This window comes from Pseudophryne corroboree, chromosome 1 (assembly GCF_028390025.1).
Source record: "Pseudophryne corroboree isolate aPseCor3 chromosome 1, aPseCor3.hap2, whole genome shotgun sequence".
Lineage (NCBI taxonomy): Eukaryota > Metazoa > Chordata > Amphibia > Anura > Myobatrachidae > Pseudophryne > Pseudophryne corroboree.
Genome location: NC_086444.1, coordinates 253,965,642 through 253,990,584, shown reverse-complemented (window position 1 = coordinate 253,990,584; position 24,943 = coordinate 253,965,642). Strand labels below are relative to the sequence as shown.

Sequence of the window (24,943 nt, the reverse complement as noted above, 5' to 3'; positions counted from 1 at the left end):
ACTAGCTGCTTCCGCTGTGTGTAGACACTAGACAGCCATCACATTTTAAAGTGAAGCGAGTTTTCAAGGGCATACAGTGTTTACAAAATTAATTTCAATTGTTATGAATCAATATAATAATATATAATTATAGATGATTGATCCAGATTCAGGTTAACTTGGGAAATCTGAGTTTTATATGTCTGAGTCAAGCATCATATGGACTTGAAGTTGCCCACATTCTTCAGAGCTTAAAGCAACACAAAATTTCACATTCATATTCACGTCAGATATGGCTGTCTGCTCTTGTATCTTCTAGGTATGCTACTGTGTATCAGAAGTGCAATTAGATATCCCAGAAGCCTATGCACAAATCACAAGGCATTTTTTGGCCTATTAGTGAGCGAGCAGTAAATGCTGGGCTCTACAAAAAGACCTGTTGTCACTTGTGGTCAGATATATGGAGGTAACCACTTTCCCAGCATCACAGCACCACATGTCAAAGCAGGCCCAGCACACAGCAAGAGTGTATTCTATTCGCTGACTGGCCTGTTATTCAGACTAGGAAAAGCCCTAGCTCTAATGAAAATGTGGAAGCATAGGAAAGCCTATTCTACAAAGATCACGGTCGTAAAGTCTTACTGCTTTTGCCATATTAAGATAGTGGAAACAGAAGTTAATTAATTAAAAAACATGATTATTTAAATTATGCATTTTTTTCACGAGAATATTTAAATATTTTTTAATGATTTTAATTGTATTTCTTTCATTTTGAAATGTTTTATTTTTATTCCAGCAAGTGTGCCCGTTGCATGGGTGCACCAAGGGAAAAGGTAAGCAGACACTTACTGGAGCTCAGTGCCCCAGCAATATTTTATTGGATAGGAGGTTTCAATCGTTGCAATAAGCAGGGAGGTTTTTAAGTGCTGGAGGGATGTCAGCAGCCCCCACCAGCACCGTGCAGCGCCGCACCCCCTCCACAATATATGTTCCATCTTTGTAGTGATATATTCAGAAAGATGGCACATGTGCCGAAGAAATCAGAGACTCTTACACAGTCTTGGATAGCGTTTGTTCTTAGCCATCTTTCCAAACATATCACCGGAAAGATGGCGCTGTCGGATGAATATACGGAAGGGTGTCCCACTGGCCCTGTGCACTGCATACCCTGCACCCTTGAATGATAAGCCACTGGTACTCAGTCTCGTTGGCTAGTAATAAATAAGCCGATATGTCTTTATATGTCTTTATTGCAATCATTTTCATGTGTTTGATAGTCCATTTTGTTAGTTTGCCATGCCCTGGTCCTGTGTGTAAGCTGTGCTATACAATCCCTCCAATTACAGGGGCTCTTCTCCACGCTGGACTTTATTCTGCATTCATCTAGTTTTGGCCATAATGCCATTACCTTTGTACACCATAAAGATGATGTCATTTACTTTAGAATAGATGTGCATAGCCACCTGCAGATGCTGCCAGCAATACTGCTGCTGCCCAAGCTGAGCCGGCCCTAGACTTGGCATGCATGCCCCTAGGCATAGCATATGCCTATGGATAGGCCGGCTCAGGCTGCAGGGACATGACCGTCTGACAGCTGGAGCTCTCAGGGTGAGCCGGCATGCAGGAGAAGTGGAGGAGGCACCAAAGAGCGGGCCAGAGGAAGGAGTCATCGACTGCAGATTACTTCACAGTGGATTTTGACTTTTCACCAACAGCTGTGACTAGTAGATTGCAGAGCCATGGAACACCATGTCCCATATGACTGTATAAAAGTTTGATAATGTCTCCCACCTAAACCCGTGTTTTCACAAGTTTTGCTCCAAGTGCATCAAGGAATGGGCAAGAAAATAAGATTTTACTTACCGATAAATCTATTTCTTGTAGTCCGTAGTGGATGCTGGGACTCCGTCAGGACCATGGGACCAGCGGCTCCGCAGGAGACAGGGCACAAAAATAAAAGCTTTAGGACTAGGTGGTGTGCACTGGCTCCTCCCCCTATGACCCTCCTCCAAGCCTCAGTTAGGATACTGTGCCCGGACGAGCGTACACAATAAGGAAGGATTTTGAATCCCGGGTAAGACTCATACCAGCCACACCAATCACACCGTACAACCTATGATCTGAACCCAGTTAACAGTATGACAAACGTAGGAGCCTCTGAACAGACGGCTCACAACAATAACAACCCGATTTTTTTGTAACAATAACTATGTACAAGTATTGCAGACAATCCGCACTTGGGATGGGCGCCCAGCATCCACTACGGACTACGAGAAATAGATTTATCGGTAAGTAAAATCTTATTTTCTCTGACGTCCTAGTGGATGCTGGGACTCCGTCAGGACCATGGGGATTATACCAAAGCTCCCAAACGGGCGGGAGAGTGCGGATGACTCTGCAGCACCGAATGAGAGAACTCCAGGTCCTCTTTAGCCAGGGTATCAAATTTGTAGAATTTTACAAACGTGTTCTCCCCCGACCACGTAGCTGCTCGGCAGAGTTGTAATGCCGAGACCCCTCGGGCAGCCGCCCAAGATGAGCCCACCTTCCTTGTGGAATGGGCCTTGATAGATTTAGGCTGTGGCAGGCCTGCCACAGAATGTGCAAGTTGAATTGTGCTACAAATCCAACGAGCAATCGTCTGCTTAGAAGCAGGAGCACCCAGCTTGTTGGGTGCATACAGTATAAACAGCGAGTCAGATTTTCTGACTCCAGCCGTCCTTGAAATATATATTTTCAATGCCCTGACAACGTCCAGCAACTTGGAATCCTCCAAATCGCTAGTAGCCGCAGGCACCACAATAGGCTGGTTCAGGTGAAACGCTGAAACCACCTTAGGCAGAAACTGAGGACGCGTCCGCAGTTCTGCCCTGTCCGAATGGAAAATCAGATATGGGCTTTTATACGATAAAGCCGCCAATTCTGACACTCTCCTGGCTGAAGCCAGGGCCAGTAGCATGGTTACTTTCCATGTAAGATATTTCAAATCCACCGATTTGAGTGGCTCAAACCAATGGGATTTGAGAAAATCCAAAACTACATTAAGATCCCACGGAGCCACTGGGGGCACAACCGGGGGCTGTATATGTAGTACTCCTTTTACAAAAGTCTGGACTTCAGGAACTGAAGCCAATTCTTTCTGGAAGAAAATCGACAGGGCCGAAATTTGAACCTTAATGGACCCTAATTTGAGGCCCATAGACAATCCTGTTTGCAGGAAATGTAGGAATCGACCCAGTTGAAATTCCTCCGTCGGGGCCTTCCTGGCCTCACACCACGCAACATATTTTCTCCAAATGCGGTGATAATGTTGTGCAGTCACCTCCTTCCTGGCTTTTACCAGGGTAGGGATGACCTCTTCCGGAATGCCTTTTTCCCTTAGAATTCGGCGTTCAACCGCCATGCGGTCAAACGCAGCCGCGGTAAGTCTTGGAATAGACACGGTCCCCGCTGAAGCAGGTCCCGTCTTAGAGGTAGAGGCCACGGATCTTCCGTGAGCATCTCCTGAAGTTCCGGGTACCAAGTTCTTCTTGGCCAATCCGGAGCCACGAGTATCGTTCTTACTCCCCTTTGCCGTATAATTCTCAGTACTTTTGGTATGAGAGGCAGAGGAGGAAACACATACACTGACTGGAACACCCACGGTGTTACCAGAGCGTCCACAGCTATTGCCTGAGGGTCTCTTGACCTGGCGCAATACCTGTCCAGTTTTTTGTTGAGGCGGGACGCCATCATATCCACCTTTGGTTTTTCCCAACGGTTCACAATCATGTGGAAGACTTCTGGATGAAGTCCCCACTCTCCCGGGTGTAGATCGTGTCTGCTGAGGAAGTCCGCTTCCCAGTTGTCCACTCCCGGAATGAACACTGCTGACAGTGCTATCACATGATCTTCCGCCCAGCGAAGAATCCTTGCAGCTTCTGCCATTGCCCTCCTGCTTCTTGTGCCGCCCTGTCTGTTTACGTGGGCGACTGCCAAGATGTTGTCCGACTGGATCAACACCGGCTGACCCTGAAGCAGGGGTTTTGCCAGGCTTAGAGCATTGTAAATTGCTCTTAGCTCCAGTATATTTATGTGAAGAGACATCTCCAGGCTTGACCACACTCCCTGGAAGTTTCTTCCCTGTGTGACCGCTCCCCAGCCTCTCAGACTGGCATCCGTGGTCACCAGGACCCAGTCCTGTATGCCGAATCTGCGGCCCTCTAACAGATGAGCACTCTGCAACCACCACAGAAGAGACACCCTTGTCCGTGGAGACAAAGTTATCCGCTGATGCATCTGCAGATGCGATCCGGACCATTTGTCCAGCAGATCCCACTGAAAAGTTCGTGCGTGGAATCTGCCGAATGGAATCGCTTCGTAAGAAGCCACCATTTTTCCCAGGACTCTTGTGCATTGATGCACAGACACTTTTCCTGGTTTTAGGAGGTTCCTGACAAGTTCGGATAACTCCCTGGCTTTCTCCTCCGGAAGAAACACCTTTTTCTGAACCGTGTCCAGAATCATTCCCAGGAACAGCAGACGTGTCGTCGGGGTCAATTGAGATTTTGGAAAATTCAGAATCCACTCGTGCTGTTGCAGCACTACTTGGGTTAGTGCTACTACGTCCTCCAGCTGTTCTCTGGACCTTGCCCTTATCAGGAGATCGTCCAAGTAAGGGATAATTAATACGCCTTTTCTTCGCAGAAGAAACATCATTTCGGCCATTACCTTGGTAAAGACCCGAGGTGCCGTGGACAATCCAAACGGCAGCGTCTGAAACTGATAATGACAGTTTTGCACCACGAACCTGAGGTACCCTTGATGTGAAGGGCAAATTGGGACATGCAGGTAAGCATCCTTGATGTCCAGGGACACCATAAAGTCCCCTTCTTCCAGATTCACTATCACTGCTCTGAGTGACTCCATCTTGAACTTGAATTTTTGTATGTACAGGTTCAAAGATTTCAGATTTAGAATAGGTCTTACCGAGCCGTCCGGCTTCGGTACCACAAATAGTGTGGAATAATACCCCTTTCCCTGTTGTAGGAGGGGTACCTTGACTATCACCTGCTGAGAATACAGCTTGTGAATGGCTTCCAATACCGTCGCCCTGTCTGAGGGAGACGTTGGCAGAGCAGACTGTAGGAACCGGCGAGGGGGAGACTTCTCGAATTCCAACCTGTAACCCTGAGATACTACCTGCAGGATCCAGGGGTCCACCTGTGAGTGAGCCCACTGTGCGCTGAAATTCTTGAGTCGACCCCCCACCGCCCCTGAGTCCGCTTGTAAAGCCCCAACGTCATGCTGAGGGCTTTGCAGAAGCCGGGGAGGGCTTCTGCTCCTGGGAGGGAGCTGCTTGGTGCACTCTCTTACCCTTTCCTTTGCCTCGGGGCAGATATGACTGTCCTTTTGCCCGCTTGTTCTTATAGGAACGAAAGGACTGTGGCTGAAAAGACGGTGTCTTTTTCTGTTGGGAGGGGACCTGAGGTAAAAAGGTGGATTTCCCGGCTGTTGCCGTGGCCACCAAATCCGATAGACCGACCCCAAATAATTCCTCCCCTTTATACGGCAATACTTCCATATGCCGTTGGAATCCGCATCACCTGACCACTGTCGCGTCCATAAACTTCTTCTGGCAGATATGGACATCGCACTTACTCTCGATGCCAGAGTGCAAATATCCCTCTGAGCATCTCGCATATAAAGAAAAGCATCCTTTAATTGCTCTATAGTCAATAAAATACTGTCCCTATCCAGGGTATCAATATTTTCAGTCAGGGAATCCGACCAAACCACCCCAGCACTGCACATCCATGCTGAGGCGATGGCTGGTCGCAGTATAACACCAGTATGAGTGTATATACTTTTCAGGGTAGTTTCCAGCCTCCTATCAGCTGGATCCTTGAGGGCGGCCGTCTCAGGAGACGGTAACGCCACTTGTTTTGATAAGCGTGTGAGTGCCTTATCCACCCTAGGGGGTGTTTCCCAGCGCGCCCTAACCTCTGGCGGGAAAGGATATAATGCCAATAACTTCTTTGAAATTAGCAGTTTTCTATCGGGGTTAACCCACGCTTCATCACACACTTCATTCAATTCCTCTGATTCAGGAAAAACTACAGGTAGTTTTTTCAGACCCCACATAATACCCCTTTTTGTGGTACTTGCAGTATCAGAGATATGCAAAGCCTCCTTCATTGCCGTGATCATATAACGTGTGGCCCTACTGGAAAATACGTTTGTTTCTTCACCGTCGACACTAGATTCGGTGTCCGTGTCTGGGTCTGTGTCGACCGACTGAGGTAAAGGGCGTTTTACAGCCCCTGACGGTGTCTGAGACGCCTGGACAGGTACTAACTGGTTTGCCGGCCGTCTCATGTCGTCAACTGATTTTTGTAACGTGCTGACACTATCACGTAATTCCATAAACAAAGCCATCCATTCCGGTGTCGACTCCCTAGGGGGTGACATCACCATTACCGGCAATTGCTCCGCCTCCACACCAACATCGTCCTCATACATGTCGACACACACGTACCGACACACAGCAGACACACAGGGAATGCTCTTATCGAAGACAGGACCCCACTAGCCCTTTGGGGAGACAGAGGGAGAGTTTGCCAGCACACACCCAAGCGCTATAAATATATAGGAACAACCCTACAGAAGTGTTGTTTCCTTTATAGCAGCTTAATATATCAATATCGCCAAAAAAGTGCCCCTCCTCTCTGTTTCTTTACCCTGTTTCTGTAGTGCAGTGCAGGGGAGAGTCCTGGGAGCCTTCCTCGCAGCGGAGCTGTGCAGGAAAATGGCGCTGTGTGCTGAGGAGATAGGCCCCGCCCCCTATTTCGGCGGGCTCTTCTCCCGGTGTTTGTGAGACCTGGCAGGGGTTAAATACATCCATATAGCTCCAGGGGCTATATGTGATGTATTTTTAGCCAGAACAAGGTATTATCATTGCTGCCCAGGGCGCCCCCCCCCAGCGCCCTGCACCCTCAGTGACCGCTGGTGTGAAGTGTGCTGACAACAATGGCGCACAGCTGCAGTGCTGTGCGCTACCTCATGAAGACTGGAAAATCTTCTGCCGCCGGTTTCTGGACCTCTTCACTTTTCGGCATCTGCAAGGGGGTCGGCGGCGCGGCTCCGGGACCGGACTCCATGGCTGGGCCTGTGTTCGATCCCTCTGGAGCTAATGGTGTCCAGTAGCCTAAGAAGCCAATCCATCCTGCACGCAGGTGAGTTCACTTCTTCTCCCCTAAGTCCCTCGTTGCAGTGAGCCTGTTGCCAGCAGGACTCACTGAAAATAAAAAACCTAATAACTTTTTCTAAGCAGCTCTTTAGGAGAGCCACCTAGATTGCACCCTGCTCGGACGGGCACAAAAACCTAACTGAGGCTTGGAGGAGGGTCATAGGGGGAGGAGCCAGTGCACACCACCTAGTCCTAAAGCTTTTATTTTTGTGCCCTGTCTCCTGCGGAGCCGCTGGTCCCATGGTCCTGACGGAGTCCCAGCATCCACTAGGACGTCAGAGAAACAAAGCTCTGTGCCCCCTATGCAAATGGACATTCAATTCTATATTTCATAGTGTGGAAGCAGAAGATGACTTCAAAGAGTATGTGTTAATGCCCACATTAAATGACTCTACTGTGGGACCTAGATTTTGCTTCCGCACCACAAAGACAAGGGAGAATCAGTTTTAACTTCCAAACAATGGTGTTCTCTTTGAAGGAATTTCAAATCCGTCATCCCTGCAAAGCGATATTCATCAAAAGATGTGACAGCTGGAATCCAGACTACAAGCCTGTGCTGAAGGCCAGGCAATGAGACAATTTCAAGAGCAGGAACTCATCAACTTAAGGAGTGCATTTTATCGTTCTGAAATACTTGTCCGGAACATCCGGGATGGAGGGCGCTACAAGGATATATCTGCTGAATTTTTCTGTAGAAATCCTGCTAGCCTTCATCGGCTAATTCCCTGGTTGAAGCGTGAGTTGACAGTGTTATTTGGCACACATGGTTCCGTTGTCAGTATTGTACAGCATATCATTATGGGCAATGTGACATGCTATGACATGGAGAGTCAAGCTTTTGCAGAGGATTTGCAGCCTTTTCTGCATCACCGATCAAACCATTTTTTATATAAGTTCATCAACTTTGCCCACTGTCCTTACAATATTGAAGCTTATGACCAGCATGCCAACTATGATTATCCTGCTCCTACTTATGAAGAAGGAAGACAATCAGAGTTCTCTATTATTACTATATCTCCAGATGAAGCAAATTCGGAACCAGATGTGCCTTAATATTCTCTTGCAGTTGGGCAAGCTCCCTGGGATGATGAAACCCCAGGACCTTCTTACTTCACACTGGAACAGGCAACTAGAAATGTTTTAACAGCTGTAGTCAGATCAGATGAAGAGCCTTCTAGCAGTAGGCTAACCCCCAAGGACTTAAAAGATAATTTAAATGAAAGCATTCAGGACCAGGGTCTTCCCTCAGATGAGTGTGTCAAAGTGGGTTATCTTAAACCACTGGCTGAAAGAACTCCAGAACTTATTGCGCTGTCGTCTGACTCAGAAGGTTCCCTTTGTGAGATGGCGGTTGAGCAAACTAGTAAGCCTCAACTTAAGCCATTCACTTTATGTCATAGCAGTGAGTCAAGGAGGGAAAAAAGGAGATCCAGGAGTAGAGACGGGAGCTTGTTGTGGCAAAGCCAGACTGTGTCACTGACAAGTTAAAGCTCCAGAGAAAGATGTGGATCCAGCATAGGGAAAAGAAGAAACCGCAGCAGTGCAAGACAACTATTGGAGCACGTATCAAAGGGAATATACCAATTATAGTCGAAACTGGGACAGGGATGGATATGAGCAATACTGCAGTAAAGGCCATTACTCTAGACGCTCTGTCAGCCCAGAATATGAGCTACAGCCTTACTCTGAAAGGATAGATCCAAGAAGGCACAAAGGTGTTACTGCTGGCAAGCCACATCATTGATATCGATCAAAAAGTCGTTTAAGCAGCCGTATTAACTCAACTTGCTTACAGCACAGTCAGTCTGACAAACCTAGTGGTAAGCAAAAGTACAAAACTCGTCATCTGGAGACTCATGAGAAAAAAGAAAGCAGTCATAAAGTAGAAGTTGGCAGTGAAAAAGAGACTGGCATGACTTCCACAGAGAGAAACTCAGATGGGTACAAGAATGACCTAATTGACATGTCTTCAAATGAGCCAAAACGGAAGTGGAGGAAGAAGACCAGCAGCCCCAGTGTGGAAAATTTGTATGAAGTGAAAACTGTGCAGGGTGGAAAACACCATAAACAGAAAAAGAAGAACACAATAAAATGACAGACATGAACAGCCTGCCAGTTCTCGAGCTGTTTCTCTTATTATCATTACAATTGATAGTGACAGTGATGTGCCAATGGGAGAGGATCCCTCTTGCAAGGACAATGGTAGAGTCCTTCCTGACAAGAATACTAGTTTGGGCTTTACCATGGCTGTGCCCAGCCAGTTACCAGCTACTTCTGCCACTTTAAGCTCAGAGCCAGTTAGACTGGTTCTCATTCCGTAGGCTATGATTTATTCTCAAGCAATGGACACTAGGATGCTGCCACAGGGATACTGGATGGCATACATCTTGATGATAGTTCTGATGAGCCAGACCTCCCGACAACAAGCAGTCCACCTAAAACAGAGTCTCCACTAAGTGAGGAAGCTGCCATGGCTGAAATACCAGACTTAGGGGGACATTTACTAAGCAGTGATAAGAGCGGAGAAGTAAGCTAGTGGAGAAGTTGCCCATGGCAACCAATCAGCACTGAAGTAACATCTATAATTTGCTTATTAGAAAATGATACAGAGCTGTTGATTGGTTGATGGGGCAACTTCTCCACTGGCTCACTTCTCCGCTCTTATCACTGCTTAGTAAAAGCAGTGTGACTTCCACAATGCCTATTGTGGCAACAGACTGCAGGAATCTTTTGCAGAGAGCTCTCAAGAAACATTTGCCGAAATGATTAGTGGTGCTTTGGAAATATGACTGCACCTTGTGCCAACACTTTTAACCTTTTTTCTTTTTTTTTTCTCTTTCTGGCTGAACTAATTAATTTCTAAATTATTTTTAAGTTTATTACAATATACGCAATTTAAAAAAATATATAATAAAAAAAAAGAATAGCTGTGCATGTATATAATGCTGATTATTGTAATATTTGTAAGGATGGTGATATCATTTGATTCAAAGTCTATGCACTTATAATGCTAATTATTGGAATGTTTATGATCATAGTGATGTCATTTGAAATTCCTTTTCTTATGTAATGCTGACTATTGGTACATTTATGATGAAGAGAAAATACTATACACAGACAAAAACAAAGTCTGACATTTTTTTCTGATATCCAAAACCAAACCAAAACCAACACACAGGGGGAGATGTATCAAGTCTTGGATAGAGATAAATTGGATAGGTTGCCCAATCAGTGTCTTTCATTTATCTAGCACAGTCTATGAAATGATAGTTATAAGAATATTGATTGTTTGGGGCAACTACTCCACTTTTTCTGCCTCCAAGGCTTAATACATCTCTCCCACATGGTAGTTCCCTCATCTATAATAATATTTTTTTAAGAACGTTCATCTTCACATAGTCAGTGAGGTTGAAAAGAGGCAAACTGCCCATCGGGTTCAACCTGTATTCTGCATTAATCTATTCATATTATAATGTGTCTGCTGAAGTAATGGCTTAGTACCAAATGAAAACACTGATTCTTACCACTCCCAGATAATGTAATGTCAATATGTTAAATGATATAGCCCTGGATACATTTACCAGTTAGGAATTTGTCCAATCCGCTTTTAAATACATTTACAGAGTCTGCCATTATTACCCTCTCTGGCAGGGAGTTCCAAATCTTTATTGCCCTTACCGTGAAGAACCCTTTCCTATGTTGTGTACGGAATTTCCTCTCCTCTAACCTAAGCGAGTGCCCACGCGTCCTATATAGAGTTCTTTTACTAAAGAAATCCGCTGCTAGCTCCTTGCAATGACCCTTTACATATTTGAAGATATTAATAATGTCTCCTCTTAGACGCCTCTTTTCTAGTGTATACATATTTAACCTAGCAAGCCTTTCCTCGTACTGCAGAGACTCTAACCCTTTTATCAGTTTAGTAGCTCTTCTTTGAACTCTTTCTAGTTCCCCGATATCTTTCTTATAATATGGTGCCCAGAACTGAACACAATATTCCAGGTGCGGACATACCAATGATTTGTACAGTGGCAGGATTACATCCTCGTCCCTTGTCTCAATGCCCCGTTTAATACACGCAAGCACTTTACTTGCCTTCTTTGCTGCACTTTGACTTTGTGTACTGTTATTAAGCCTATTATCTATGAGCACCCCCAAATCTTTTTCCACTAGTGTTACCCCTATATTTTCCCCTTCTAGAGTGTAGGATGCATGTGTGTTTTTCCCCCAAAATGCATAACTTTGCATTTGTCTATATTAAACCTCATTCCCCATTTAGACGCCCAGGTTTCCATTTTAACTAAATCTTCTTCTATTTGTTTCTGTTCTATTGCCATTGTATGTCTTTCTGTAGGACGTTCTGTCTTTTTTTTGTTCCTGGGTCATCTAAGTACTGTATTTGGGTTTTTAGTTGCTGTAATTATGCATGAGAAAGTTAAATAAAGAATACACAGCAATAACATAAACCTTACAGCACTGAGATTACTTGGCTTATGAATGTAACAGAAACACACCACTTGGTGGAAGGTTACCAGAAGTCCTGGTGTAGTCAGCCGCTCCGTGTACACATGTGTTCCAAGCAAAAAAAAACGTCTTGTCAAAACAACAGTTGCAACGAGCCAAATCACAAGGAAGCCATAGCTCATATCAAGCTCGTCAATATGTCACAAGCAATATATTAAAACAGTTCATTAACTCAAAGTTACAGATGTACCGATTCAACAAAAAGATCAGTTTGCATTCTCAGATCCAGCGCAGTCATGAATTTCTCTCAGTGGATGAGTGTAATGGATATATCATGGATAGATGATGGATAAAGTAGAAATACAGAAACTGGACGCAGTATTATTTCCGTGCTTGGGCAATGTAAGACTATGGGAATAAGCTTCTGCAGATGGGGACACTTCCTATATAATGTGGAAGACAGCCTGCACACATGCTTTCTCAGAACGTGCACTCTGATTCTGACAGCTATGAGGCGCACGTAGCTAGGGTCTTCATGAATTAGTGATGGGATGTTTCATTTCAGCATTTACAACAGGGAGGTGAGCGTTATGAAATGTTACTTGTCACGTCAGGAGGCAGCCATGCAGACAGCAGCTGATGTGTGACAGATGCTTGGTGAATGCAGCTATGTACTAATAAGGCACAGCTCGGGGGAAGCTACCATCTATGTTATGTAATAAATATACCACATTTTCACACTTAATATAAGGATGCAACTGTGCAATTTACAGAATAAGAGTACTTATCATTGCTATACATAAAAAAGAAGGATAACAACAGATACAAAAATAAGAATTTACTTACCGATAATTCTATTTCTCATAGTCCGTAGTGGATGCTGGGGACTCCGAAAGGACCATGGGGAATAGCGGCTCCGCAGGAGACTGGGCACAAAGTAAAAGCTTTAGGACTAGCTGGTGTGCACTGGCTCCTCCCCCTATGACCCTCCTCCAAGCCTCAGTTAGGATACTGTGCCCGGACGAGCGTACACAATAAGGAAGGATTTTGAATCCCGGGTAAGACTCATACCAGCCACACCAATCACACCGTACAACTTGTGATCTGAACCCAGTTAACAGCATGATAACAGAAGGAGCCTCTGAAAAGATGGCTCACAACAACAATAACCTGATTTTTGTAACAATAACTATGTACAAGTAATGCAGACAATCCGCACTTGGGATGGGCGCCCAGCATCCACTACGGACTATGAGAAATAGAATTATCGGTAAGTAAATTCTTATTTTCTCTAACGTCCTAGTGGATGCTGGGGACTCCGAAAGGACCATGGGGATTATACCAAAGCTCCCAAACGGGCGGGAGAGTGCGGATGACTCTGCAGCACCGAATGAGAGAACTCCAGGTCCTCCTCAGCCAGGGTATCAAATTTGTAGAATTTAGCAAACGGGTTTGCCCCTGACCAAGTAGCTGCTCGGCAAAGTTGTAAAGCCGAGACCCCTCGGGCAGCCGCCCAAGATGAGCCCACTTTCCGTGTGGAATGGGCTTTTACAGATTTTGGCTGTGGCAGGCCTGCCACAGAATGTGCAAGCTGAATTGTACTACAAATCCAACGAGCAATCGTCTGCTTAGAAGCAGGAGCACCCAGCTTGTTGGGTGCATACAGGATAAACAGCGAGTCAGATTTTCTGACTCCAGCCGTCCTGGAAACATATATTTTCAGGGCCCTGACTACGTCCAGCAACTTGGAATCCTCCAAGTCCCTAGTAGCCGCAGGCACCACAATAGGTTGGTTTAAGTGAAATGCTGAAACCACCTTAGGGAGAAATTGAGGACGAGTCCTCAATTCTGCCCTGTCCGTATGAAAAATTAGGTAAGGGCTTTTATAGGATAAAGCCGCCAATTCTGATACACGCCTGGCTGAAGCCAGGGCTAACAGCATTACCACTTTCCATGTGAGATATTTCAAGTCCACAGTGGTGAGTGGTTCAAACCAATGTGATTTTAGGAATCCCAACACTACATTGAGATCCCAAAGTGCCACTGGAGGCACAAAAGGAGGCTGTATATGCAGTACTCCCTTGACAAACGTCTGAACTTCAGGAACAGAAGCTAGTTCTTTTTGGAAGAATATCGACAGGGCCGAAATTTGAACCTTAATGGACCCTAATTTGAGGCCCATAGACAGTCCTGTTTGCAGGAAATGCAGGAATCGACCCAGTTGAAATTCCTCCATAGGGGCCTTCCTGGCCTCGCACCACGCAACATATTTACGCCAAATACGGTGATAATGTTGTACGGTTACATCCTTCCTGGCTTTGATCAGGGTAGGGATGACTTCATCCGGAATGCCTTTTTCCTTCAGGATCCGGCGTTCAACCGCCATGCCGTCAAACGCAGCCGCGGTAAGTCTTGGAACAGACATGGTCCCTGCTGGAGCAGGTCCTGTCTTAGAGGTAGAGGCCACGGGTCTTCCGTGAGCATCTCTTGAATTTCCGGGTACCAAGTCCTTCTTGGCCAATCCGGAGCCACGAGTATAGTCTTTACTCCTCTCCTTCTTATGATTCTCAGTACTTTTGGTATGAGAGGAAGAGGAGGGAACACATACACTGACCGGTACACCCACGGTGTTACCAGAGCATCCACAGTTATTGCCTGAGGGTCCCTTGACCTGGAGCAATATCTGTCCAGTTTTTTGTTGAGGCGAGACGCCATCATGTCCACCTTTGGTTTTTCCCAACGGTTTACAATCATGTGGAAGACTTCTGGGTGAAGTCCCCACTCCCCCGGGTGAAGATCGTGTCTGCTGAGGAAGTCTGCTTCCCAGTTGTCCACTCCCGGAATGAACACTGCTGACAGTGCTATCACATGATTTTCCGCCCAGCGAAGAATCCTTGCCACTTCCGTCATTGCCCTCCTGCTTCTTGTGCCGCCCTGTCTGTTTACGTGGGCGACTGCCGTGATGTTGTCCGACTGGATCAATACTGGCTGACCCTGAAGCAGAGGCCTTGCCTGACTTAGGGCATTGTAAATGGCCCTTAGTTCCAGGATATTTATGTGAAGTGACGTTTCCATGCTTGACCACAAGCCCTGGAAATTTTTTCCCTGTGTGACTGCTCCCCAGCCTCTCAGGCTGGCATCCGTGGTCACCAGGACCCAATCCTAAATGCCGAATCTGCGGCCCTCTAGGAGATGAGCACTCTGTAACCACCACAGGAGAGACACCCTTGTCCTTGGAGACAGGGTTATCCGCTGATGCATTTGAAGATGCGATCCGGACCATTTGTCTAGCAGATCCAACTGAAAAGTTCTTGCGTGGAATCTGCCGAATGGAATCGCTTCGTAAGAAGCCACCATCTTTCCCAGGACCCTTGTGCACTGATGCACTGACACCTGGCCTGGTCTTAGGAGTTTCCTGACTAGGTCGGATAACTCCCTGGCTTTCTCTTCCGGGAGAAACACCTTTTTCTGTACTGTGTCCAGAATCATCCCTAGGAACAGCAGACGTGTCGTCGGAATCAGCTGCGATTTTGGAATATTTAGAATCCATCCGTGCTGTCGTAGTACTATTTGAGATAGTGCTACTCCGACCTCTAACTGTTCTCTGGACCGTGCCCTTATCAGGAGATCGTCCAAGTAAGGGATAATTAAGACGCCTTTTCTTCGAAGAAGAATCATCATTTCGGCCATTACCTTGGTAAAGACCCGGGGTGCCGTGGACAATCCAAACGGCAGCGTCTGAAACTGATAGTGACAGTTCTGTACCACAAACCTGAGGTACCCTTGGTGAGAAGGGCAAATTGGGACAGGGAGGTAAGCATCCTTGATGTCCAGAGACACCATGTAGTCCCCTTCTTCCAGGTTCGCTATCACTGCTCTGAGTGACTCCATCTTGAACTTGAACCTTTTTATGTAAGTGTTCAAGGCTTTCAGATTTAAAATGGGTCTCACCGAGCCGTCCGGCTTCGGTACCACAAACAGCGTGGAGTAATACCCCTTTCCCTGTTGTAGGAGGGGTACCTTGATTATCACTTGCTGGGAATACAGCTTGTGAATGGCTTCCAATACCGCCTCCCTGTCGGGGGTAGACGTTGGTAAAGCAGACTTCAGGAACCGGCGAGGGGGAGACGTCTCGAATTCCAATTTGTACCCCTGAGATACTACCTGCAGGATCCAGGGGTCCACTTGCGAGTGAGCCCACTGCGCGCTGAAATTCTTGAGACGGGCCCCCACCGTGCCTGAGTCCGCTTGTAAGGCCCCAGCGTCATGCTGAGGACTTGGCAGAAGCGGGGGAGGGCTTCTGTTCGTGGGAAGAAGCTGTCTGTTGCAGTCTTTTTCCCCTTCCTCTGCCCCGGGGCAGATATGAGTGGCCTTTTGCCCGCTTGCCCTTATGGGGACGAAAGGACTGAGCCTGAAAAGACGGTATCTTTTTCTGCTGCGAGGTGACTTGGGGTAAAAAAGTGGATTTCCCAGCCGTTGCCGTGGCCACCAGGTCCGATAGACCGCCCCCAAATAACTCCTCCCCTTTATACGGCAATACTTCCATATGCCGTTTGGAATCCGCATCCCCTGACCACTGTCGCGTCCATAATCCTCTTCTGGCAGAAATGGACATCGCACTTACTCTTGATGCCAGAGTGCAAATGTCTCTCTGTGCATCTCGCATATATAGGAATGCATCCTTTAAATGCTCTATAGTCAATAATATATTGTCCCTGTCCAGGGTATCAATATTTTCAGTCAGGGAATCCGACCAAGCCACCCCAGCACTGCACATCCAGGCTGAGGCGATTGCTGGTCGCAGTATAACACCAGTATGAGTGTATATACTTTTAAGGATATTTTCCAGCCTCCTATCTGCTGGCTCCTTAAGGGCGGCCGTTTCTGGAGACGGTAACGCCACTTGTTTTGATAAGCGTGTGAGCGCCTTATCCACCCTAGGGGGTGTTTCCCAACGAGCCCTAACCTCTGGTGGGAAGGGATATAGTGCCAATAATTTTTTAGAAATTAGCAGTTTTTTGTCGGGGGTAAACCACGCTTCATCACACACTTCATTCAATTCATCTGATTCAGGAAAAACTACGGGTAGTTTTTTCACACCCCACATAATACCCCTTTTTGTGGTACTTGCAGTATCAGAGATGTGCAAAACCTCCTTCATTGCCGTGATCATGTAACGTGTGGCCCTACTGGAAAATACGTTTGTTTCTTCACCGTCGACACTGGAGTCAGTGTCTGTGTCTGGGTCCGTGTCGACCCACTGAGGTAACGGGCGTTTAATAGCCCCTGACGGTATTTGAGACGCCTGGACAGGCACTAACTGAGCTGCCGGCTGTCTCATGTCGTCAACAGTTTTCTGTAACGTGCCGACACTGTCACGTAATTCCTTAATTACGGCCATCCATTCAGGTGTCGACTCCCTAGGGGGTGACATCACCATTATAGGCAATTGCTCCGCCTCCACATCATTTTCCTCCTCATACATGTCGACACACACGTACCGACACCCAGCACACACACAGGGAATGCTCTGATAGAGGACAGGACCCACTTAGCCCCTTGGGGAGACAGAGGGAGAGTTTGCCAGCACACACCAGAGCGCTATATATGTATAGGGACAACCTTACAATAAGTGTCTATCCCTTATAGCTGCTTATATCTGTTATTTTGCCAAATAAGTGCCCCCCTCTCTTTTTTACCCTGTTTCTGTAGTTGCAGGATGCAGGGGAGATTCTGGGAGCCTTCCTACCAGCGGAGCTGTGTGGGAAAAATGGCGCAGTGTGCTGAGGAGATAGGCCCCGCCCCCTTCACGGCGGGCTCTTCTCCCGCTTTTTTCTGGAAAACTGGCAGGGGTTAAATACATCCATATAGCCCAGGAGCTATATGTGATGTATTTTTTGCCAAATAAGGTAAATTCATTGCTTCCCAGGGCGCCCCCCCCCAGCGCCCTGCACCCTCAGTGACCGAAGTGTGAAGTGTGCTGAGAGCAATGGCGCACAGCTGCAGTGCTGTGCGCTACCTTATGAAGACAGGAAAGTCTTCTGCCGCCGATTTATGGACCTCTTCTTGCTTCAGCATCTGTAAGGGGGCCGGCGGCGCGGCTCCGGGACCCATCCATGGCTGGGCCTGTGATCGTCCCTCTGGAGCTAATGTCCAGTAGCCTAAGAAGCCCAATCCACTCTGCATGCAGGTGAGTTCGCTTCTTCGCCCCTTAGTCCCTCGATGCAGTGAGCCTGTTGCCAGCAGGTCTCACTGAAAATAAAAAACCTATTTAAACTTTTACTCTAAGCAGCTCAGGAGAGCCACCTAGATTGCACCCTTCTCGTTCGGGCACAAAATCTTAACTGAGGCTTGGAGGAGGGTCATAGGGGGAGGAGCCAGTGCACACCAGCTAGTCCTAAAGCTTTTACTTTGTGCCCAGTCTCCTGCGGAGCCGCTATTCCCCATGGTCCTTTCGGAGTCCCCAGCATCCACTAGGACGTTAGAGAAATGTAGAACCAATCCTGACCAAACATGACAAATTCTGGACGATGACATGACAGTCTTACAAGTAATGTATGAGCAATGATTCTTTAGTAATACTCCAAATAGGACTCAAAGCACTTTACATATTTGCGGAGGGTGAGGCAGCCATTTTGGGCATGCTCAGTTGCTATTCTAAGCAATCGTTAACATTAACATCTGAACTATTGGAGTCCGAAATGGAGATTTATCAAAGCTTGGAAAGAAATAAACAGTAGCAACCAATCAGTTCCTAACTGTTATTTTTAAACACAGCCTATAAAATGACAGAAGCTGATTGGTTGGGGTGTGCTCTTGGGGGGAATGAGCGTGGCCATGTGACACACCCAATTTCCATCATTTGGGGCCATAACCAAATACCAGAGATGCTGAGCTGCCATTGGCTCTCTCCTGCACTGTGTCTATTCAGTCGCTGGTGAGAGTGCTCCCCCCAACTTCCCCTACAGCCTATGGGTGGGGCAGTGGGACAGTCTCCAAAAAGCAGGACTGTCCCCCCTAAAGCAGCACATTTGCGAAGTTCGGATTTTGTGTAGAGAACTGGAGTGTCCTGAGGAAACCCAAGCCAAAAAAAAACAGCAAAAAATAAAATAAAAGGTAAAACATACAAACTTCACATACATGGGATCTAAGTGGAATCAAACCCCAGTTATGTGAAACAGCAATACGTGACAATTACTATTCACCCTGGCTTAAAGACATTCACAGTGTAATACAGCACCAACACTAATGACAATCCCCTGCATTGCTTCAACATTTCAAGTTATACCATTATAATTTATTACTTACAAAACTGTAAAATTAAACAATTCAATATAAATTGAATAATATCAAATGTATTTGTATAATTCACTGTTCTCTCTTGCTGTGGTCATGGACTTTAAAACGGCCTCAGAGATTACCTTATTTGCCAGTATTATGTTAGTAAGCCAGACTAATCCTCAATTATTATATGATACAAAAACCAGTTGGTGGAAGTAAGAAACCAGCCAGATAAAAAGCACTGAAATGCCGCCTGTCTGCTCTCCTTCCCCTTCATCTAATTTACACTAATCTTATGATAACAACAAATACTATGCCCTATCTACTGCTTCTATAGTACTTTATCCCAAAATGTTTTTTTCCCCAGCCATAAATACAGTATATTCATAACTTTACACCCTTAGTACCCATTAATACAGTAACATTGACAAACTACTGCTCCAGCTGTACAGAAAACAGGTATATAGTAATATATAACAAACACATACATACTGTACCATGCATCCAGCTTTACAAACTAATATTCTCAGCAATAATGTGTCCACATGAGAACAGGCGCTGGGGCGTGCTAATGTCAGATATTTCCCAATGCTAATGTACCATCCAGAATTGGCCCCAGGCTGACTGTACTTATTTCTAGAATGCTATATATTTGTGTATTGCTGAATATGTACTTTCTTTCTAAATTACTTTCCACACCCATCTCAAAGATTTACTTTTCTGTAGAATAAAAAAAAAGTCACTTCTAAATAATAAACCAGACATTAGAAAGACTCATATAGGATGTCACTGCAGATAATTATTTTGTCAATATTCTTTAATATTGTAAATGTAGTTTCCTCAATGAGTTAGTTGGTTCTCTTTACAAATGACACTATTCTATACACAGAATGTGGAAGTCAGTTAACTTGTCCAAGCTCACATAGGGCCTAATTCAGTGCTGATCGCAGCAGCAAATATGTTAGCAGTTGGGAAAAACCAGGGGGGTCATTCTGAGTTGATTGCACGCTGCAACTTTTTGCAGCCCGTGCGATCAGATAGTCGCCGCCTATCGGGGAGTGTATTTTAGCTGTGCAAGTGTGCGAACGCTTGTGCAGGGGAGCTGTACAAAAACATTTCGGGAAGTTTCTGAGTAGCTCTGAACTTAGGGGGTAATTCCGAATTAATCGCAGCAGCAAGTTTGTTAGCAATTGGGCAAAACCATGTGCACTGCAGGGGGGGGGGGGGGGGGGGCAGATATAACAATTGCAGAGAGAGTTAGATTTGCACCTTTAAAAAGACCCTAGCAAAGGGTAGAAACGCATTGGTGGATATCTGGCACTTCTAGCTTACCCAAAACAGTGGCGATTACCTGGATAGCTGCTTGCCTGTGGGAATATCCCGGGAATCTTTTCCCACGGACTTTCATGCTGTTATTGAACTGTTTTCAGTTCCAACATCTCCGGTAATTGCTCTCTAAATTGGATATCTGATGTAACATTGAAGCTATTGACACCACATTCCTTTCCTCCTTGTTTGACTCACTTCTCTCTCCTATTCTCTCTCATTCCCTGAACAAGCCACTTCCACATACAATGCATCCCTTACTTCTGCTCTTGACTCTATTGCTCCACCAACCACTATTCACCCTCGCAAATTAACACCTCAACCCTGGCACACCAAATGCACCAGATATCTGCAAAAATGCTCACGTACTGCTGAGCGACACTGGAGGAAATCACGCTCTAAGGCAGACTTTCTCCATTTCAAACTTATGCTCTCATCCTTCAGTGCTGCCCTTTCTCTTGCTTAACAGTCATACTTCAAGAACCTCATCTCCTCCCAGTCTTCCAACCCCCGGCGCCTCTTTACCACTCTCAAGTCACTCCTCTGCCCACCTCCACCTCGTCTCCCTTCCTCACTCTCTGCTCTTGACTTTGCCACTTACTTCACATCCAAAATTGACTACATACGTCAGGACATCACATCACACCAGACCATCAGTAGCCTTCTCCCATCCCTTACCAACCCTCCCCATCCCTCGCACCAACTCTGACATCTTTCTCCCATGCATCTGGAGAGGAAGTCATGGCCCTCATTCGTTCCTGTCCCCTCACCACCTCCCCACTTGACCCTATCCCCTCCCGCCTCCTCCGCTACCTCTCTCCTTCTGCTTGTTCCCATCTTTCCCACCTTCTCAATCTCTCCCTCTCATCAGGCACTGTCCCCTCTGCCTTCAAGCATGCACTCATCTCTCCTATTCTTAAAAAACCTACCCTTGATCCAAACACTCTCTCCAACTACCGACCCATCTCTCTCCTCCCTTTTGCTTCCAAACTCCTTGAGCGTATTGTCTACAACCGCCTTACTTCCTTTCTTTCCTCACACTCACTGCTTGACACATTCCAGTCTGGCTTCCATCCTCTCCACTCCACTGAAACTGCCCTTACAAAAGTATGCAATGACCTCCATGCTGCTAAATCTAAGGGACACTACCCTCTACTTATTCTACTGGATCTCTCTGCTGCTTTTGACACTGTGGACCATCCTCTCCTACTGCAAATCCTTCACTCCATTGGTCTGCGTGACACTGCCCTTTCTTGGCTGTCCTCCTACCTTTCTGACCGTTCATTCTCTGTCTCCTCTCATGATTCCACCTCCCCCTCACTTCCACTAACTGTAGGGGTACCCCAAGGTTCTGTCCTTGGTCCTCTTCTCTTCTCTCTCTATACGTCCTCACTAGGTAAGCTCATTAGTTCTTTTGGTTTCCAATATCATCTCTATGCTGATGACACTCAAATCTATCTTTCCTCTCCAGACCTCTCCCCTGCTCTCCTCACTCGTATCTCCAACTGTCTCTCTGCTACCTCTTTCTGGATGTCCCAGCGCTTTCTTAAACTTAACATGTCTAAGACCGAGCTGATCATCTTCCCTCCCTCCCGCATAACCTCACCTCCTACAATCTCATTATCTAATGATGGCACTACTATCTCCTCTAGCCCCCAAGTGCGCTGTCTTGGAGTAATCCTTGACTCCTCCCTCTCCTTCAAACCACACACAAACCTGCCGTTTTCATCTAAAAAATATTTCTAGGATCAGACCCTTTCTGACCCAGGATGCTATTAAGACTCTTATCCACTCACTGGTCATCTCCAGACTGGACTACTGTAATCTCCTCCTGACTGGCATTCCTGACAAATACCTCTCTCCACTCCAATCAATCCTCAGTGCTGCTGCCCAGCTCATCTTCCTCACCAAACGCACTACGTCCACCTCTCCTCTCTTACTAGACCTTCACTGGCTCCCCTTCCCTTTCAGAATCCATTTCAAGCTTCTCACACTTGCTTACAAAGCCCTCACCCACTCCTCTCCCATCTACATCTCTGACCTTATCTCCCTTTACACTCCCACCTGTCCTCTTCGCTCTGCTAATGCACGCCGACTCTCCTGCCTACGGAATACTTCCTCCCACTCCTACCTCCAAGATTTTTCACGTGCTGCACCACTTCTTTGGAATTCCCTACCTCTCCCCCTCAGACTCTCCACCTCTCTACAAAACTTCAAACGGGCTCTCAAGACCCACTTCTTCAAAATACTCAGCCAAATCTCATCCTAAACCTTTGTTCCACGCTCTCTATGTACCCCATCTGTCTCAACCCTGTCTGTCTACCCCTCCCCTTTAGAATGTAAGCTCTCACGAGCAGGGCTCTCTTCCCTCATGTGCTTATCCTTTTCTTACTTTAATAATATTGAACTGCACCAAATCCAGCAGTCTTCTGCCACCTGATACTCATCTCAGTGTCATCTGCTGATGTAGCTATGTTTATTTACCCTGTACTTGTCCTATATTGTCGTCAACTGTAAGTTGCTGTTTTCCTGCTTGATTATTTGTTTATGTACTCTGTAATTGTGCGCTGCGGATCCCTTGTGGCGCTATATAAATAAAGGATAATAATAACAGCATCGTTCACAGACATATAGCGTTGGCCCTGCAGCACAGCTGATGTCTGGCGGTGTGACAGGCGACCTGATGACCGCCGTACACTGGCTGCATGACATCACAGCTTGACGGGCAAATTTAAATGCCGACCCAGCAGTGATGTCTGGACCACCATATTGAGCTGCTGACTGGTAAGTGTGTATAGCTTACCTAATCGCCCGCTTTATATGTGCAATGTGTAGCCAGTCAAAGATCTGAGAGGGACGTGTCCAAACTCAAATCTAAATTGCAATGTAAAAATAGAGCTGTCCAGCATTTGTGGACTACTTGCAAAGCATCCAGTGTATACCATGCATGCAAAAATAAGAATTTACTTACCGATAATTCTATTTCTCGGAGTCCGTAGTGGATGCTGGGGTTCCTGAAAGGACCATGGGGAATAGCGGCTCCGCAGGAGACAGGGCACAAAAAGTAAAGCTTTATGATCAGGTGGTGTGTACTGGCTCCTCCCCCTTTGACCCTCCTCCAAGCCTCAGTTAGGATACTGTGCCCGGACGAGCGTACACAATAAGGAAGGATTTATGAATCCCGGGTAAGACTCATACCAGCCACACCAATCACACCGTACAACCTGTGATCTAAACCCAGTTAACAGTATGATAACAGAGGAGCCTCTGAAAGATGGCTCCCTACAACAATAACCCGATTTAGGTAACAATAACTATGTACAATTATTGCAGATAATCCGCACTTGGGATGGGCGCCCAGCATCCACTACGGACTCCGAGAAATAGAATTATCGGTAAGTAAATTCTTATTTTCTCTATCGTCCTAGTGGATGCTGGGGTTCCTGAAAGGACCATGGGGATTATACCAAAGCTCCCAAACGGGCGGGAGAGTGCGGATGACTCTGCAGCACCGAATGAGAGAACTCCAGGTCCTCCTTAGCCAGGGTATCAAATTTGTAGAATTTTACAAACGTGTTCTCCCCCGACCACGTAGCCGCCCGGCAGAGTTGTAATGCCGAGACCCCTCGGGCAGCCGCCCAAGAAGAACCCACCTTCCTTGTGGAGTGGGCATTTACCGATTTTGGCTGTGGCAGGCCTGCCACAGAATGTGCAAGCTGAATCGTACTACAAATCCAGCGCGCAATAGTCTGCTTAGACGCAGGAGCGCCCAACTTGTTGGGAGCATATAGTATAAACAGTGAGTCAGATTTCCTGACTCCAGCTGTCCTTGAAATGTATATTTTTAAAGCTCTGACAACGTCCAACAACTTGGAGTCCTCCAAGTCGCTTGTAGCCGCAGGCACTACAATAGGCTGGTTCAGATGAAATGCTGACACCACCTTAGGGAGAAAATGCGGACGAGTCCGCAGTTCTGCCCTGTCCGAATGGAAAATCAGATATGGGCTTTTGTAAGATAAAGCTGCCAGTTCTGACACTCTCCTGGCCGAAGCCAGGGCTAGTAGCATGGTCACTTTCCATGTGAGATATTTCAAATCCACATTTTTTAGTGGTTCAAACCAATGAGATTTGAGAAAGTCCAAAACAACATTGAGATCCCACGGTGCCACTGGAGGCACCACAGGGGGCTGTATATGCAGTACTCCCTTAACAAAGGTCTGGACTTCAGGAACTGAAGCCAATTCTTTCTGGAAGAAAATCGACAGGGCCGAAATTTGAACCTTAATAGATCCCAATTTGAGACCCATAGACAATCCTGATTGCAGGAAATGTAGGAATCGACCCAGTTGAAATTCCTCCGTCGGAGCACTCCGATCCTCGCACCACGCAACATATTTTCGCCAAATGCGGTGATAATGTTGCGCGGTTACTTCCTTCCTTGCTTTAATCAAGGTAGGAATGACTTCTTCCGGAATGCCTTTTCCCTTTAGGATCCGGCGTTCAACCGCCATGCCGTCAAACGCAGCCGCGGTAAGTCTTGAAACAGACAGGGACCCTGCTGAAGCAGGTCCCTTCTCAGAGGTAGAGGCCACGGATCCTCCGTGATCATCTCTTGAAGTTCCGGGTACCAAGTCCTTCTTGGCCAATCCGGAGCCACTAGTATCG

The 24,943-nt window shown here is 46.5% G+C and overlaps 1 protein-coding gene and 1 pseudogene across 3 annotated transcripts in view; one reads left to right on the top strand and one right to left on the bottom strand.

Moving 5' to 3' along the window:
* Positions 1 to 24,943, bottom strand: part of SNCAIP (synuclein alpha interacting protein) — a 449,424-nt gene that overhangs the window by 240,392 nt on the left and 184,089 nt on the right. The gene's annotated exons all lie outside the window — the stretch shown is intronic.
* LOC134924641 (E3 ubiquitin-protein ligase Topors-like) lies at positions 1,598 to 12,017 on the top strand (annotated as a pseudogene).